We start from the raw sequence: 16395 nt of genomic DNA on the forward strand, positions 1-16395 counted from the left end.
CACCTTTTGATATCATATTTTCTATTCTGCTATTCAATCCAAACCTTTGGGTATAAACAATTAAATTGCGGGATAGTCTGTGTCGGTACGTGTGAGATACATTCACCTTTTGATATCATATTTTCCATTCCGCTATTCAATCTACACCTTTGGGTATAAACAATTAAATTGCGGGATAGTCTGTGTCGGTACGTGTGAGATACATCTTTCCAATTTTTGGGGCGCATCTCATACTGCCGAGGATTTGAGGGTGCTGCCTGTTCCGAACTCCTCCTACTCCTCATCCTGCCTTTGGGGGTACAAAAAATAGTAATCGGGGCCTAGTCTGGTTCTGTACGTGTGAGATACATACACCTTTTTTTGATAATATTTTCTCTTCCGCTATTCAATCTACACCTTTGGGTATAAACAATTAAATTGCGGGATAGTCTGTGTCGGTACGTGTGAGATATACCTTTCCAATTTTTGGGGCGCATCTCATACTGCCGAGGATTTGAGGGTGCTGTCTGTTCCGAACTCCTCCTACTCCTCATCCTGCCTTTGGGGGTACAAAAAATAGTAATTGGGGCCTAGTCTGGTTCTGTACGTGTGAGATACATACACCATTTTTTTATAATATTTTCTGTTCAATAGTTTTTATTGAAATTTTGCAAAAAGATAAACGAAACACAATAATAAACAAGGCAATTGCATAGCAAAAATACATAAGAATGGTTGTTCAAGACATCATAGCAAATATAGTCTTATCAGGCAAACAAATCCAACGGAAGTGAAAGAAGGCACTAAAAATAAGAAAAGAATAAAAGAATAAACAAAGGATGGCTGAGATCCGAAAAAAATGAAAGCCGATCTCACCGGGGCACCCCTAGTGGGCTCATACTGTGCCCCCGAGAGAAGAGGCATAAGGAGGTGAAGTGAGAATAAGGAGGAAAACAACCTAGGTCACTAAAAGTCTAAAGGGAGTGTAAGTAATTCCGTCAGACGTATGTAATAAATGTGCATTATCCAAGAACTACTAAAACAGTGCCCGTAAGAAAAACCACATATGCCTTGCCTATAAACTGAACAGGGAGCAGGATAGAAGTAGTAGGAAAAAGGCGATAGGAGAAGATGAGACACACCAGGAGGGGAAGGAGGAGAAGAAGGGCTAAGAGGAAGAGGATAACGAGTAAAAGAAGAAGCCCATGGTCCGATCTCACCACACTTAAAGTAAAAAAGAAAACAAAAACCAAAAAAGGAAACAACCAGAATATAAGAGTCCGTCCGTTCGCGCCCACCTCAGAGGGTTGCATTTACAAAAGTAGCCCAGGGTTTCCAGATTGCTTCGAACTGTGCCTTGGAGTCGTTCATGATACTGTACATCTTTTCCTGGGTCATTATCCAGGAGATTTTACGTTTCGCAGCAAGAAAGGAGACCCTAGGTTGTTTCCAATATTTAGCTATCGTAATTTTAGCTCCTAGAAATATATAGGAAATGATAATATTTTCTATTCCGCTATTCAATAAAAACCTTTGGGTATAAACAATTAAATTGCGGGATAGTCTGTGTCGGTACGTGTGAAATACACCTTTCCAATTTTTGGGATGCATCTCATACTTCCGAGGATTTGAGGGTGCTGCCTGTTCCGAACTCCTCCTACTCCTCATTCCTTCCTTTGGGGGTACAAAAAATAGTAATTGTGGCCTAGTCTGGTTCTGTACGTGTGAGATACATACACCTTTTTTTGATAATATTTTCTATTCCGCTATTCAATAAAAACCTTTGGGTATAAACAATTAAATTGCGGGATAGTCTGTGTCGGTACGTGTGAGATACACCTTTCCAATTTTTGGGGTGCATCTCATACTTTCCGAGGATTTGAGGGTGCTGCCTGTTCCGAACTCCTCCTACTCCTCATCCTGCCTTTGGGGGTACAAAAAATAGTAATTTGGGCCTAGTCTGGGTCTGTACGTATGAGATACATACACCTTTTGATATCATATTTTCTATTCTGCTATTCAATCCAAACCTTTGGGTATAAACAATTAAATTGCGGGATAGTCTGTGTCGGTACGTGTGAGATACATTCACCTTTTGATATCATATTTTCCATTCCGCTATTCAATCTACACCTTTGGGTATAAACAATTAAATTGCGGGATAGTCTGTGTCGGTACGTGTGAGATACACATTTCCAATTTTTGGGGCGCATCTCATACTGCCGAGGATTTGAGGGTGCTGCCTGTTCCGAACTCCTCCTAATCCTCATTCTGCCTTTGGGGGTACAAAAAATAGTAATTGGGGCCTAGTCTGGTTCTGTATGTGTGAGATACATACACCTTTTTTTTGATAATATTTTCTATTCCGCTATTCAATAAAAACCTTTGGGTATAAACAATTAAATTGCGGGATAGTTTGTGTCGGTACATGTGAGATACACCTTTCCAATTTTTGGGGTGCCTCTCATACTTCCGAGGATGTGAGGGTGCTGCCTGTTCCGAACTCCTCCTACTCCTCATCCTGCCTTTGGGGGTACAAAAAATAGTAATTGGGGCCTAGTCTGGTTCTGTACGTGTGAGATACATACACCTTTTTTTTGATAATATTTTCTATTCCGCTATTCAATAAAAACCATTGGGTAAAAACAATTAAATTGCGGGATAGTCTGTGTCGGTACGTGTGAGATACATACACCTTTTGATATCATATTTTCTATTCTGCTATTCAATCTACACCTTTGGGTAAAAACAATTAAATTGCGGGATAGTCTGTGTTATTACGTGTGAGATACATACACCTTTTGATATCATATTTTCTATTCCGCTATTCAATCAAAACCTTTGGGTATAAACAATTAAATTGCGGGATAGTCTGTGTCGGTACGTGTGAGATACATACACCTTTTGATATCATATTTTCTATTCCGCTATTCAATCTACACCTTTGGGTAAAAACAATTAAATTGCGGGATAGTTTGTGTCGGTACGTGTGAGATACACCTTTCCAATTTTTGGGGCGCATCTCATACTGCCGAGGATTTGAGGGTGCTTCAGTCTGCCTCCTGCCTGTTCCAAACTCCTCCTACTCCTCATCCTGCCTTTAGGGTACAAAAAATAGTAATCGTGGCCTAGTTTGTGTTTGTACGTGTGAGATACACCGTTTTGTAAAATTTCTCCTATTCTGCTATTCAATATACACCCTGTTTGAGTGTAAAAAATTAAATTGCGGGATAGTCTGTATCGGTACATGTGAGATACACCTTTTTAAATTGGTTTGGCGCATCCCCTACTACCGCCGAGGATTGCAGGGCGCTTCAGTTTGCCTCCTGTTCCCAACTCCTCCTACTCCTCTTCCTCATCCTGCCTTTAGGGTACAAGAAATTGTAATCGGGGCCTAGTTTGTGTTTGTACGTGTGAGATACACCGTTTTGTAAAACTTGTCCTATTCCGCTATTCAATATACACCCTCTTTGAGTGTAAAAAATTAAATTGCGGGATAGTCTGTATCGGTACATGTGAGATACACCTTTTTAAATTTGTTTGGCGCATCTCCTTCTACCGCCGAGGATTGCAGGGCGCTTCAGTTAGCCTCCTGTTCCCAACTCCTCCTACTCCTCTTCCTCATCCTGCCTTTAGGGTACAAAAAATTGTAATCGGGGCCTAGTTTGTGTTTGTACGTGTGAGATACACCATTTTGTAAAATTTGTCCTATTCCGCTATTCAATACACACCCTGTTTGAGTGTAAAAAATGAAATTGCGGGATAGTCTGTATCGGTACATGTGAGATACACCTTTTTAAATTTGTTTGGCGCATCTCCTTCTACCGCCGAGGATTGCAGGGCGCTTCAGTTTGCCTCCTGTTTCCAACTCCTCCTACTCCTCTTCCTCATCCTGCCTTTAGGGTACAAAAAATTGTAATCGGGGCCTAGTTTGTGTTTGTACGTGTGAGATACACCGTATTATAAAATTTTTCCTATTCTGCTATTCAATATACGCCCTTTTGGGGTAAAAAACATTAAATTGCTGCATAGTTTGCCTATTTGACTGTGAGATACACCCGTGCGATTCTGTTGTTGTATTGTTCCGCTATTCAATAAACACCTTTCTAGGGCAAGATCATAAATTACAGAAATATGAGGAGACCGTCAAATAGGGGCCTTGGCCTGGGTCGTGGTGCTGCTGGTAGAGCTCCTGTTGCAAGGAGAGGACGTGGTCGATCTGTGCCAGCTACACGCACAAGTGAAACACCTTCCTCAAGTGTGAGTAGGTGACAGAACCTGCAGCAGTATTTGGTAGGTCATCATACGCCTCTAGAAGTGATGAGGCCAGAAGAAGTAGAGGCGATAGTAGATTGGTTTGCTGCTGACAGTGCCTCCAGTTCCTTCACATTGTCTCCCACCCAGTCTACTGCAGAAAGGTCAGAGTTGGCACCTGCAGCCGATGTCCAACCGTCTTTCACCTCACCCCCTTGCAAATCAGGCAAGCAGTCTGAGCCCCAAGTCATACAGCAGTCTCTTCTTCTTTTTGAGGACTCTGTCAGCAGGGTTTCCCAGGGCCATCCACCTAGCCCTGCCCCAGAAGTGGAAGAGATTGAGTGCAGCGATGCCCAACCACTTATTTCTCAAGATGAGTACATGCAAGGACCATCGCAGCACGTCTCCGATGATGACGAAACGCAGGTGCCAACTGCTGCGGCGTTCAGAATTGTGGAGACCGACAAGGAGGGCAGGGGTGAAGACTGGGTGGAAGATGATGTGGAGGACGATGAGGTCCTCGACCCCACATGGAATGAAGGTCATGCAGGTGACCTGAGTAGTTTGGAGGAAGAGGCGGTGGTCGCACAGAGCCACCAGCACAGCAGAAGAGGGAGCAGGGTGCAGAAGCAGAGCGGCCGTGCCCTAGACACTACCCCTGCTACTGCCCAACGCAGCAAGGGAATGAGCGCAGCAAAGCCAGCTCAAAGGAGTTCTCTAGCGTGGAAGTTCTTTAGAAAATGTGCTGATGACAGGACACGAGTGGTTTGCACCCTGTGCAATCAGAGCCTGAAGCGAGGCATAAACCTTCTCAACCTGAGCACAACCTGCATGATCAGGCATCTAAGTGCAAAGCACGAGCTGCAGTGGAGTAGACACCTTCAAAACCAAGAAACGTCTCTGGCTCATCCTGCTTCCTCTTCTGCTGCAGTCTGGTTTGCTCCATCCACATCTGTAGTGATACCGGCACCTGCCACCCCGCAAACAGACAATCTGTCAGCAACACCACCACATGGGTCACCAACCATCTCCACAATGTCCCGTGGAAGTGTTCAGCTTTCCATCTCCCAAACACTTGAGAGGAAGAGGAAGTACCCCCCTACCCACCCGCGATCCCTGGCCCTGAATGCCAGCATTTTAAAATTCTTGGCCTTTGAAATGCTGTCATTCCGTCTGGTAGAGACGCACAGTTTTAAAAACCTTATGTCGGTGGCTGTCCCACAGTACGTCGTGCCCAGCCGCCACTACTTTTCCAGGCAAGCCATCCCTTCCCTGCACAACCAAGTGGGGGAAAAAATCAGGTGTGAACTGCGCAACGCCATCTGTGGCAAGGTCCACCTAACTACCGATACGTGGACCAGTAAGCAGGGTCAGGGGCGTTATATCTCCCTAACGGCACACTGGGTAAATGCAGTGGCGGATGGTCCTGAGGTGGATAGCAATTTGGCGCATGTCCTTCCACCACCGAGGATTGCAGGGCGCTTCAGTTTGCCTCCTGTTCCTAACTCCTCCTACTCCGCTTCCTCATCCTCTACTGCCTCCTCATCCGGTCAGCGTAACACCTTCACCACCAACTTCAGCACGGCCAGGGGTAAACGACAGCAGGCAGTTTTAAAACTTGCCTGTTTGGGGGAAAAACCAAACACCGCACAGGAGTTATGGAGGAGCATGGAACAGCAGACAAATGAGTGGTTGCTGCCAGCGAGCCTCAAGCCCGGCCTGGTGGTGTGCGATAACGGGCGAAATCTCATAGCAGCTCTGGGCCTAGCCGGTTTGACGCACATCCCTTGCCTGGCGCATGTGCTGAATTTGGTGGTGCAGAGGTTCCTTAAAAACTACCCCCATATGTCAGAGCTGCTGCAGAAAGTGCGGGCCGTCTGTGCGCACTTTCGGCGTTCTCACCCTGCTACTGCTCGCCTGTCAGCGCTGCAGCGTAACTTCGGCCTTCCCGCTCACCGCCTCATATGTGACATGCCCACAAGGTGGAACTCCACCTTGCACATGCTGGAAAGACTGTGCGAGCAGCAGCAGGCCATAGTGGAGTTTCAGCTGCAGCACGCACGCGTGAGTCGCTCTGTGGAACAGCACCACTTCACCACCAATAACTGGGCATCCATGCGAGACCTGTGTGCCTTGTTGCGCTGTTTTGAGTACTCCACCAACATGGCCAGTGCCGATGACGCCGTTGTCAGCTTAACTATCCCACTTCTATGCCTCCTTGAAAAAACAATTCGGGCGATGATGGAAGAGGATGTGGCACAGGATGAGGAGGAGGAGGAGGAGGATGAAGAGGTAACATTTCCAAGGCTTTCAGGGCAGTCAATCACAAGGGGCTCCAAGGGTGGGTTCCTGCACACACAAACGCCAGGGACACAATTGTCCAGCAGGGGCACAGTTCTGGAGGATGAGGAGGATGAGGAGGAGGAGATGGAGGAGGAGATGGAACCATGTTCACAGCAGGGTGGCACCCAGGCCAGCTCATGGCCATCACTGGTGCATGGCTGGGGGGATACAGAGGACACAGACAATACACCTCCCACAGAGGACAGCCTTTCGTTGCCTCTGGGCAGCCTGGCACACATGAGCGATTACATGCTGCAGTGTCTCCACAACGACCGCCGAGTTGCCCACATTCTAACTTGTGCTGATTACTGGGTGGCCACGCTGCTGGATCCCCGTTACAAGGACAACGAACCGTCCTTAATTCACTCACTGGAGCGCGATCGCAAGATGCTCGAGTACAAGCACACGCTGGTAGACGCGATGCTGCTGGCATTCCCACCTGACAGCGGGGCCACAGTGGAAGCACAAGGCAGAGGAGGAGGAGGAGGAAGAGGTCGCCAAGCAACCAGGGCACCGCCAGCACCTCAGAAGACAGGGTTAGCATGGCCGAAATGTGGAAAAGCTTTGTCAGCATGCCACAACAAACAGCAGCACCAGCAGCTCATATGGAATGTCTTAGCAGGAGGCAGCATTTCACCAAAATGGTGGAGCAGTATGTGTGCACACGCCTACGTGTAGTGAATGACGGGTCTGTCCCCTTCAACTTCTGGGTCTCCAAATTGGGCACATGGCCTGAGCTTGCCCTTTACGCCTTGGAGGTGCTGGCGTGTCCTGCAGCCAGTGTATTATCTGAACGGGTATTTAGCACGGCTGGGGGCGTTATCACAGACAAGCGCAGCCGCCTGTCCAGAGACAATGTGGACAAGCTCACGTTCATTAAAATGAACCAGGCATGGATCCCACGGGACTTTTCCGTACCTTGTGCAGAATAGCGATGGATACCGACCTTACCCAGCCATTGTTCTATTTTTGCTCTTTCTCACTCTTTTGGGGTGTACCCTCATTTAAAATTTCTGAAAAAAAGCAGTGTTGGCTACCTCATCCTCCTCAGGGCAAGATTAACATAGGGGCTATTGGAGCTGCAGCTCCAGGCCCCTACCTTAATATAGGCCCCGGGTTGGCCATATTCACTGTTACCGCTCTTCTGTCACTTGTAAACACAGAAGTCTGGCTTCTATGCTCGCTTCCCCAGGCAGCTCCCTCAGAACCTCCCCACACAGCATGAAGGCCGGACAAGGAGGGACAGTTGCCGATGCATGGATGTGTTTATGGGCTTCAGAGACAGCATCCCATGTTGAATTAGGCATGCATGGCTGCACCCTTCCTCCTCTGGGTGCATGCCAAGGCACGGCCCTTCAAAATCCTCAGCACCAAGCCCATGATGCTCTTAATCCAGCCCTGGTCCTCCTCCACCGCCGCTTCCACCTACACCGCCCATAGGTGTGCGCAGCCTATTGCATTAGGGTGTGCACCCCAAAGTTTAAATACACATGCATGTGTTTGCCTACATGTACATGGCCCAGATACATTACTCTCCCTGCTGGCAAAGTGAAATAGAGCAGAGCAGGTCCGAGGGAGATCTTTCCCATCTCCTCACTGGCAAACAGAGCGATAATGCTAATGTGCCCTAGGTGATTAGGGTGTGCCAGGTACACCCGGCACACCCTGTGCGCACGCCTATGACACCGCCACATCCACCACCACCTCAACCTCCCTCCTACTCCATATGGGCCTCGTCCTTCAGAGATGAAGAACATTGTTTTATTTTTCAGTTTTTTTTTTGTTGTTTTAAGTTATTTCCCTATCCACATTTGTTTGCAGAGCACTTGCCATGCTCTTAACTACGTTTTGCTGCCATTTGCAGCACTCTAGCCCTTTCCATTGGTGTTTTAGAGCCATTTTAGTGCCTGAAAGTTCGGGTCCCCATTGACTTCAATGGGATTCGGTGTCCGGGAAAAGTTCGGCAAAAGTCCGGGACACGGACCCGGACTTTTTTTTCAAGTTCGGCCGAACCCGCCAAACACGGACATCCAGGTGTCCGCTCAACTCTAATAGGGATGTTGAAGTCACCTAGAATGATTGTGGGGATTTCGGAAGAGAGAAAGTAGGGTAGCAAAGCAGAGAAGTCCTCAAAAAGGTCGATACTTGTCCTGGGGGAGGTAGATGACAGCTATCCTTAGAGAAACAGGGGAGAAAAGACGAATGCAGTGTACCTCAAATGAGGAGAGTGACAGAGAAGGAGGTGGGTGAAGTACCTGAAAGGTGCTATGTGGGGCTTGAAGGATCCCAACACCCCCTCCCTTTCATCCACTGGATCTGGGGGAGTGAGTCCAGAGAAGACCACCTTGGGATAGGGCAGCAGAAGACGTAGTGTCGGATTCGTGAAGCCAGGTTTCAGTGATGGCGAGTAGAGCACAGTGGTGTAGTGGTTAGCACTTTCACCTAGCAGCAAGAGGGTCACTGGTTCGTATCCCAACCACGACACTACCTGCCTGGAGTTTGCATGTTCTCCCTTTGCCTGCGTGAGTTTTCTCCGGGTACTCCCATTTCCTCCCACACTCCAAAGACATGCTGGTAGGTTAATTGGATCCTGTATAAAATTGGCCCTACTATGTATGTATGAATGTGAGTTAGGGACCTTAGATTGTACGCTCCTTGAGGGCAGGGACTGATGTGAATGTGCAATGTATATGTAAAAGCGCTGCGTAAATTGACAGCGCTATATAAGTACCAGAAATAAAAAATAAATAAAAATAAAAAGGTTGTGGAGAGAGGTGAGTTTATTACAGACAGAGCGGGCATTCCAAAGGGCGCAAGAGAAAGGGAGTCTGGTCATGGGAAGAAGAGAGATGGGAACTAAATTGTGCTGATTGCGGCTGTGGCCAGCGGGTGCAGGGTAATGAGCGTGTTGAGTATGTGTAAGGCCCAGATGGAGGCCCAGGGTTTGGAGATATGTCTCCAGAGGTTAGGAGAAGCAGAAAGGTGAGGGTAGTGTAGCGTCCTTGTCTTAATGCAAGGTTGCTGTTAAATTTAGTTGCTGGGCCTTAATTAGCTTGGCTGTAATTTTACTGTGGTCAATTGAACTTCCCCTCTTAATTCGGGATTGACTGCATTTCTTCCTTCCGTCAGTAGGTGGCACTGTTGGCTCTGACACTAGTGTGAGAATTACAGTTAAACAAACTGTTAATGTCCATGTCTCTCTCAGCCAATTACAGTGTCGCTGCGGCATTATGGGAGACCTTATTTAAGTGAGGGGAGGTCCAATAATCGTTCTCTTCCCGCCCGGACCCCTTCGGGGAGGGTGTGTGTTGCTGTGCTGCTGCTGGCTAGGCCTGAAGTCTGAGGTTTAGTCACATGCCTGGGATTCTGCTGAGGAGAGCCAGCGACCCACATGGAAAAGAACATCCACAGACATCCAATAACCTGTGTGAGTAATCTGCCTGTTTCATATGGAAGACAGCTGTCCAGCCAGTACAGACCACGAAAAGAGATTGAATATGGTGGAGAGGAGTTGCCTCCCAGATCAATCTGAAGCTTTATGGATACTGAATGAATCTCAAGGTCTGTTATCCTGTACCGCTGTCTGAGTACCTGTTTTTGTAATCGGAGTCTGCCTAATAGACTATTCTTTAGGGGTGTCCTGAGTCCTACCCCTCTCTCCCCCAGTTTATTCTTGTCCTGTTGAGAAGAAATAAACTCCTTTGTTCCTTCAGCATAAAAGTGACTGGCGCCCATCGTTTATTTTACCTGCATCACTACCCACCATGCCTGACAATCCACACCCACAGGAGGTATGTAGCCCCTCTCTGCCTCTGAATGTCATCACTAGGCCCTAGGGGGTTCTGTGGGTCCACTACAGTAGTAATATGAGAGTGTGATTTATATGAAGGGACATGCCCCTGTGTCCTTGAGGTTTTGTGTGCGTGCGGATTTAAAAATAGCAGGAGATGGTATGTGCAATAATAAGGAGAGGACAGAAGTGAGGGTGATATATATAAGCTGTGGGGTGGAGAAGAGGGGTAAAGGAGAGAGAGTATAAGGATAGAGGATAGGGCTGTCAGAAGAAGTGGTAGAGTGCATGTTACAAGGAGAGAAAACTGAAGGGGCAAATAAGGTCACCTGCAGCCTATGTGGTGTTTAAATCAGCTTTCCTTTGTTCAATCACTTTGTGCAGTCGCTGAAGTGCAGAGTCAGAAGTGCTGCCACTTATATAAAATAGCCCCACTTTGAGAAAAGAGCCCCAAAAGCAGACGGGACAGGGAAGATGGTTAAAATTGATGGGAAGATGGATGGAGCAAAATACAGAACCATTCTGGAAGAAAACTTGATGGAGTCTGCAAAAGACCTGAGACTGGGATGGGGATTTGTCTTCCAAGAAGACAATGATCCAAAACATAAAGCAAAATCTACAACGGAATGGTTCACAAATAAACATATCCAGGTGTTAGAATGGCCAAGTCAAAGTCCAGACCTGAATCCAATCGAGAATCTGTGGAAAGAACTGAAAACTGCTGTTCACAAATGCTCTCCATCCAAACTCACTGAGCTCGAGCTGTTTTGCAAGGAGGAATGGGCAAAAATTTCAGTCTCTCGATGTGCAAAACTGATAGAGACATACCCCAAGTGACTTAAAGCTGTAATCACAGCAAAAGGTGGCGCTACAAAGTATTAACTTAAGGGGGCTGAATAATTTTGCACGCCCAATTTTTCAGTTTTTTATTTGTTAACAAAGTTTGAAATATCCAATAAATTTCGTTCCACTTCATGATTGTGTCCCACTTGTTGATTCTTCACAAAAAATTACAGTTTTATATCTTTATGTTTGAAGCCTGAAATGTGGCAAAAGGTCAAAGTTTAAGGGGGCCGAATACTTTCGCAAGGCACTGTACATCAGCAGCTCCAGATCTCCCATCTCGTTGGCCAGGCTTCTAGCGTTGGTATACAAACCTCATAATTTTGATGTGTGTTTGGAGCATATAAATTGACGATCACATAGGGAACATTATCAAAAAGGGCGGACAGAATGAGATATCGGCCTATAGGGTCACTTTCTATATGTTAGGGCTGAAAATATATAGATCCGCGTACAGCGATCATGACCCCTCTTATTTTCTTGTTGTTATTAGCAAAGAATTGGTGGGGAAATAAGCGATGATGGCAGGAAGGGGCTTTTCCTTGTGCAAAATGAGTCTCCTGCATGCATAAAATATCTGTTGTTAGGGACACGGCCTCTCTCCACAAGCTTGATATTTTAAACGGACTGTTAATCCTTTAGCATTAATAGTGGTTATAGGAAGGGTAATTGTGATACTAAACCAGCGGTGCTTGTTAGACGGGAGAAAGATTAGAACAACTGGGAAAAAAAGAGTTTAAGTAAAAGGGGTGGAGAATAGCAGGTCAAAATTTACGGACTTAATGTTAGTTGAGGTATAGATACAAAATTCAATGCATTGTAGATAATAACCGCATTAAGAAATTGAGACAAAGGAGAGCAGAAAAGAGAAAATAAATAAATAAATAAAAAAATATGGTGTGCTTAGCACACAGCGTATCAGGGTACGTGTAAAATATAACAAATGTATTAATAGCAATACAACATAGTAACTACACTACGAGGGTCATGTCTAGCAAGTTGCTTAGGCATATTTAAGGCCTACTGCTAATAAGAATATAGTGGCTATTTGTATGAGTACTGAATAGGGAGGATCGAACGGTTCGGGTCGACCATTGGTTCGACCCGAACATTGGCTGTTCGAGGTTCGGCCGAATTCCAAACTTTTTTGCTGAAAAAGTTCGGAATTCGGCAACCAGAACCAACCAAAATGCAATGGGACAGGGAATGGGCTTTAAAAGCCCGTGATTGGACCAGAACCATCAGTAAAAGCCAATTGAGGGGGCAGGAGAATGCTAGTAATGTGATTGGAGTGACTAGGGGGTCCATAGGCCAATCATTAGTGAATACGCCCCCCAGTATATAAGATAGCCCCCGCCAAATTCCTAGCATTATAATACAGGGACGTGGAAGAGAGTGGAAGCAGTTCTGTTACTTCTGCTTCAAAGTGTCATTTAGCAATTTTTAGTGTGAGGAAAGGGATATCTAGTGTAGTCAGGGTACTATTTTCCACTATAGTTGGATTTAATAAGCTAGTTTCTGTAGGGAAAGTGTTAAGTGTAAGGGAACCATAGTGTAGTGTAGGGTTAACTGACTCTGACTGCTATGGCAGGGTGACAAAACCCTTCCATGTCAGGGTGACCGCTATAGAGAAAAGATCGTTTCTCTTAGGGCACTTATAGAACAGCGATATGGCTTCTCGCCTGTCACCCTGCTTTTTGCTGCAGGCGTTTATAGGGCTTTTTTGAGGACATGTTTGGAGTCAGGCATGACATCTGAACTTCTGTGTAGGGGTATATATACACACACCCATGTATGTATATATACACATACACATATATAGGTGGGAAAATAGCAGAAACCTATGCTTGCACTAATTAAATAATTAACACCATATGGCTTCTCTGCTATCACACCTATATGTGTGTATGTGTATAAATACATATAAGTGTGTGTGCATATATACCCCTATACAGAATTTCAGGTTTCTGCTACTTTCACACCTATATATGTGTATGTGTATATATACATACATGGGTGTGTGTATATACCCCTATACAGAAGTTCAGATGTTATGCCTGCCTCCAAAGACGCCCAAAAAATGCCCAAAAAAACGCCAGCTACAAAAACGCCCAGGTGTGTTTTTGCAGCAGGCGTTTTTTTTGGGCATTTTTTGGGGGTCTTTGGAGGCAGGCAAAACATCTGAACTTCTGTATAGGGTTATATATACACACAAACTTATATGTATTTATACACATGTTAATTATTTCATTAGCGCAAGCATAGGTCTCTGCTACTTTCACACCTATATATGTGTATGTGTATATATACATACATGTGTGTGTGTATATATACCCCTACAAAGAAGTTCTGATGTTATGCCTGCCTCCAAAGACCCCCAAAAAATGCCCAAAAAAACGCTTGCTACAAAACCGGCAAGGTGTGAAAATAGCGGAGCCATATCCCTCTTCTATATTAATTCTAATACAAACAAGCTTTTTTTTCTGGTTCTGGACATGCTACAGAGCTGAAACTTCAATGGTACACTTTTTAGACCCCCCAGACACTAAATCCAAAGAAATCTCATTTTTTTTTTCAATAATTTTTTCAATAATTGGCTCTATCAAAAATGACAATTTTTAAGAACTTTTTTTTGTGTGATTAATAGTCCCTGGGGCATGACCCAGAACCCTAGGCACTTTTTAGGGGCATTTATTGGGTTTTAGGGCTTCAAAATTATGTTTTTTGATTCCAGAAGTTCGGGTCCCATTGATTTTAATGGGGTTCTGGAATCCGAACCGAACTCTCAGGAAATTCGGGTGTTCTGGTCGAACCAAACTTTTCAAAAGTTCGATCATCCCTAGTGAACACCTATGAGCCAGATTGCCTCGGACCTCCCTGAGAGCAGTTGTTTTCTGCTGCCATATGGGGGGCTTAATTGCTTATACTCCAATTTTGCAGTTGTTTGTAGCCATCTTTGGGGGAGGTTGGTAGGTAATCAAAAGCTTTGTCAGAAACCCCCATCAATAAAGTACATTATACTCCCTTAAAGTTGCAGTTAAGGGTGCAAACTCCTTTCTCCTATGAGTCGCAGCTGAAAGATCTTGGTAGAATGAATGTTGGCATATAGAAGGGATAGCGATCAGTTTGCATGTAGCAAATGCTCTTTGATGTGGTAAAAATTAACTCTAACCAGCACATCCCTTGGAACCGTATCTGGAAGATGGGTCGGTTTGGGGATTCTGTGTGCTCTCCAGCAGCATATCCCTTGGTGTTAGGTCTGGGATGAGTTTGAGGAGTAGCTGATGTAGATATGCGACCAAATCATTTTGCTTCACTGCCTTAGGGATCCCCCTGAGTTTGATGTTGTTTCAGCGGGAGTGATCCTTAAGATCTGCCACCTTCATTTGGAGCTTATGGATCGTTTCCATTTGATCATCATGTGCGTCCACTAGCTTATCATGTGCTTTGACTACTTCTCCCAATTGCGCGTCTAGCATGTCAGTGTGATCTTCAGTGGAGTCAATGCGATTGTTTAAATGAGAGATAGAAGAGCATAGATCCTTTTGCAATCCAGTTTGCAAGGATAGCAACATCGCTTTTAGTGGAGATTCTGAAGCTGGTGCATCTGAGGCAGGGAACGCATCTAATGGCAAAGTGTGTTCTACAGCTATGGCAGCTTGTGGGAGTGAAAAAGTTGCCCAGCTATGTTTGAGGGGATTTTGGGGCGAGTGTACTGGAGACAGAGCCGTTCTCTTACCTCTGTCAGAAGAGGAAAGTGTGGAGGCATCCTGGGCTGTTTCCTCAATGGCTTCTGGAGCCTCCTGCACAGACTGCGCTGGTAAATGCGTGTGAGAGGAAGAATGGCCGTTCTCCTTGGCGCCATCTTTGCTCCCTTCCCCTGCTTGCAGCATTAAGTAATGTGTGAGTCGGCGTGGTGCTGTAGTCCAGTTTTTCTTTCAGGACATATCCTGTCAGATACCCCTGTTTTCTCCTCCTAGGTGGAGGTATTTTTGGCAGATTTAGTTGCTGTTGGCCGCTTCTATCACAAGCGGTAGTGCAGAGGAGCCGAGTCAGGCAGCCAAATCACTCTTGGCTAGTACATGCCCCACTTTACACGCTTTTTTATTTATATCTTCCTCTCCTGGATAAGTGTGGAAGGGTGTTGCTCCGATTGGCTGCAGACAGACTGAGAAGCTGACAACTAGGCTTTAGGTAATTTTACACTTTGAATATAAATGAAAATTTTGTGTTCATAACTTTTTTATCTGCAAGGCTACTGGTCTGCCTCCCAACCAGAGTTATTTACCAATGTTTTTTTTTTGTTGTTTAGTTTTGTTTTGTTTTTAGATACTAATACTGATTGCCTGTTTTTTCCACCATGGCATAAAACCCTTTACTTCTATGTAGTCTTTCTTGTATAAAGACTTTAATGTAACAATGAGGAATGGAGACATTAGTGTTCTACAGTAACTTTTCTTAAATTAATTTGTTGCTGTATTTTTATTGATTAAGATTAGCCTAATCAAATCTTACTATACAACTTTATTTTCTATATCGTGCATTAAAGTCTGATATAGCTTATGTTTGAATTAGAGTGAATGTAATTATATACCAAGCTCATAGAAATGGACAGAATAAAGAATAGATGATAGGATTGAATATTAGTAGCTGAACTGCAAATGATGGAAAAATTAATTTTCTGGAAGTCAGAACGATATAAAAGAAATAGCCTGGCAGACGGAGATAATTTAAACAAACTGAATTTCTTATAAAATATAGAGCTGACTCATCTAAATAGAAATTGCTAAAGACTCACTTTTTAATTGTGTCACTAAAATGTTATCCAATGTCATTATTTTGCTGTATCGGGGCAGAATGGGGGATATCTACAAAATTCATACATGCTGAAAACTGATTCTGTCACCTGAATATATTTAAATAGTAGAAGTATTTTTTCTGAAATGTGAATTATTATATTAAAACATTATTCTTTCTACTAGTATGCAAGGTAAATTGCGAGTAAAAATGTTTTTAGTTAAGTGAATTTGTGGCCAGGTTATAGACATTGCAGTATTTTATTTACTTATTATCAAGGCTGTACCACTTTTTAAATGGATGAGTCCTTACCATAATATGCTTTGTAAACTTGCACATTATGGCAAACTAACTTCCTAGTTCACTCTCCCCAATGATTTGATGTGTGC

Source organism: Pelophylax lessonae (assembly GCF_965119305.1).
Source record: "Pelophylax lessonae genome assembly, chromosome: 4".
Classification (NCBI taxonomy): Eukaryota; Metazoa; Chordata; class Amphibia; order Anura; family Ranidae; genus Pelophylax; species Pelophylax lessonae.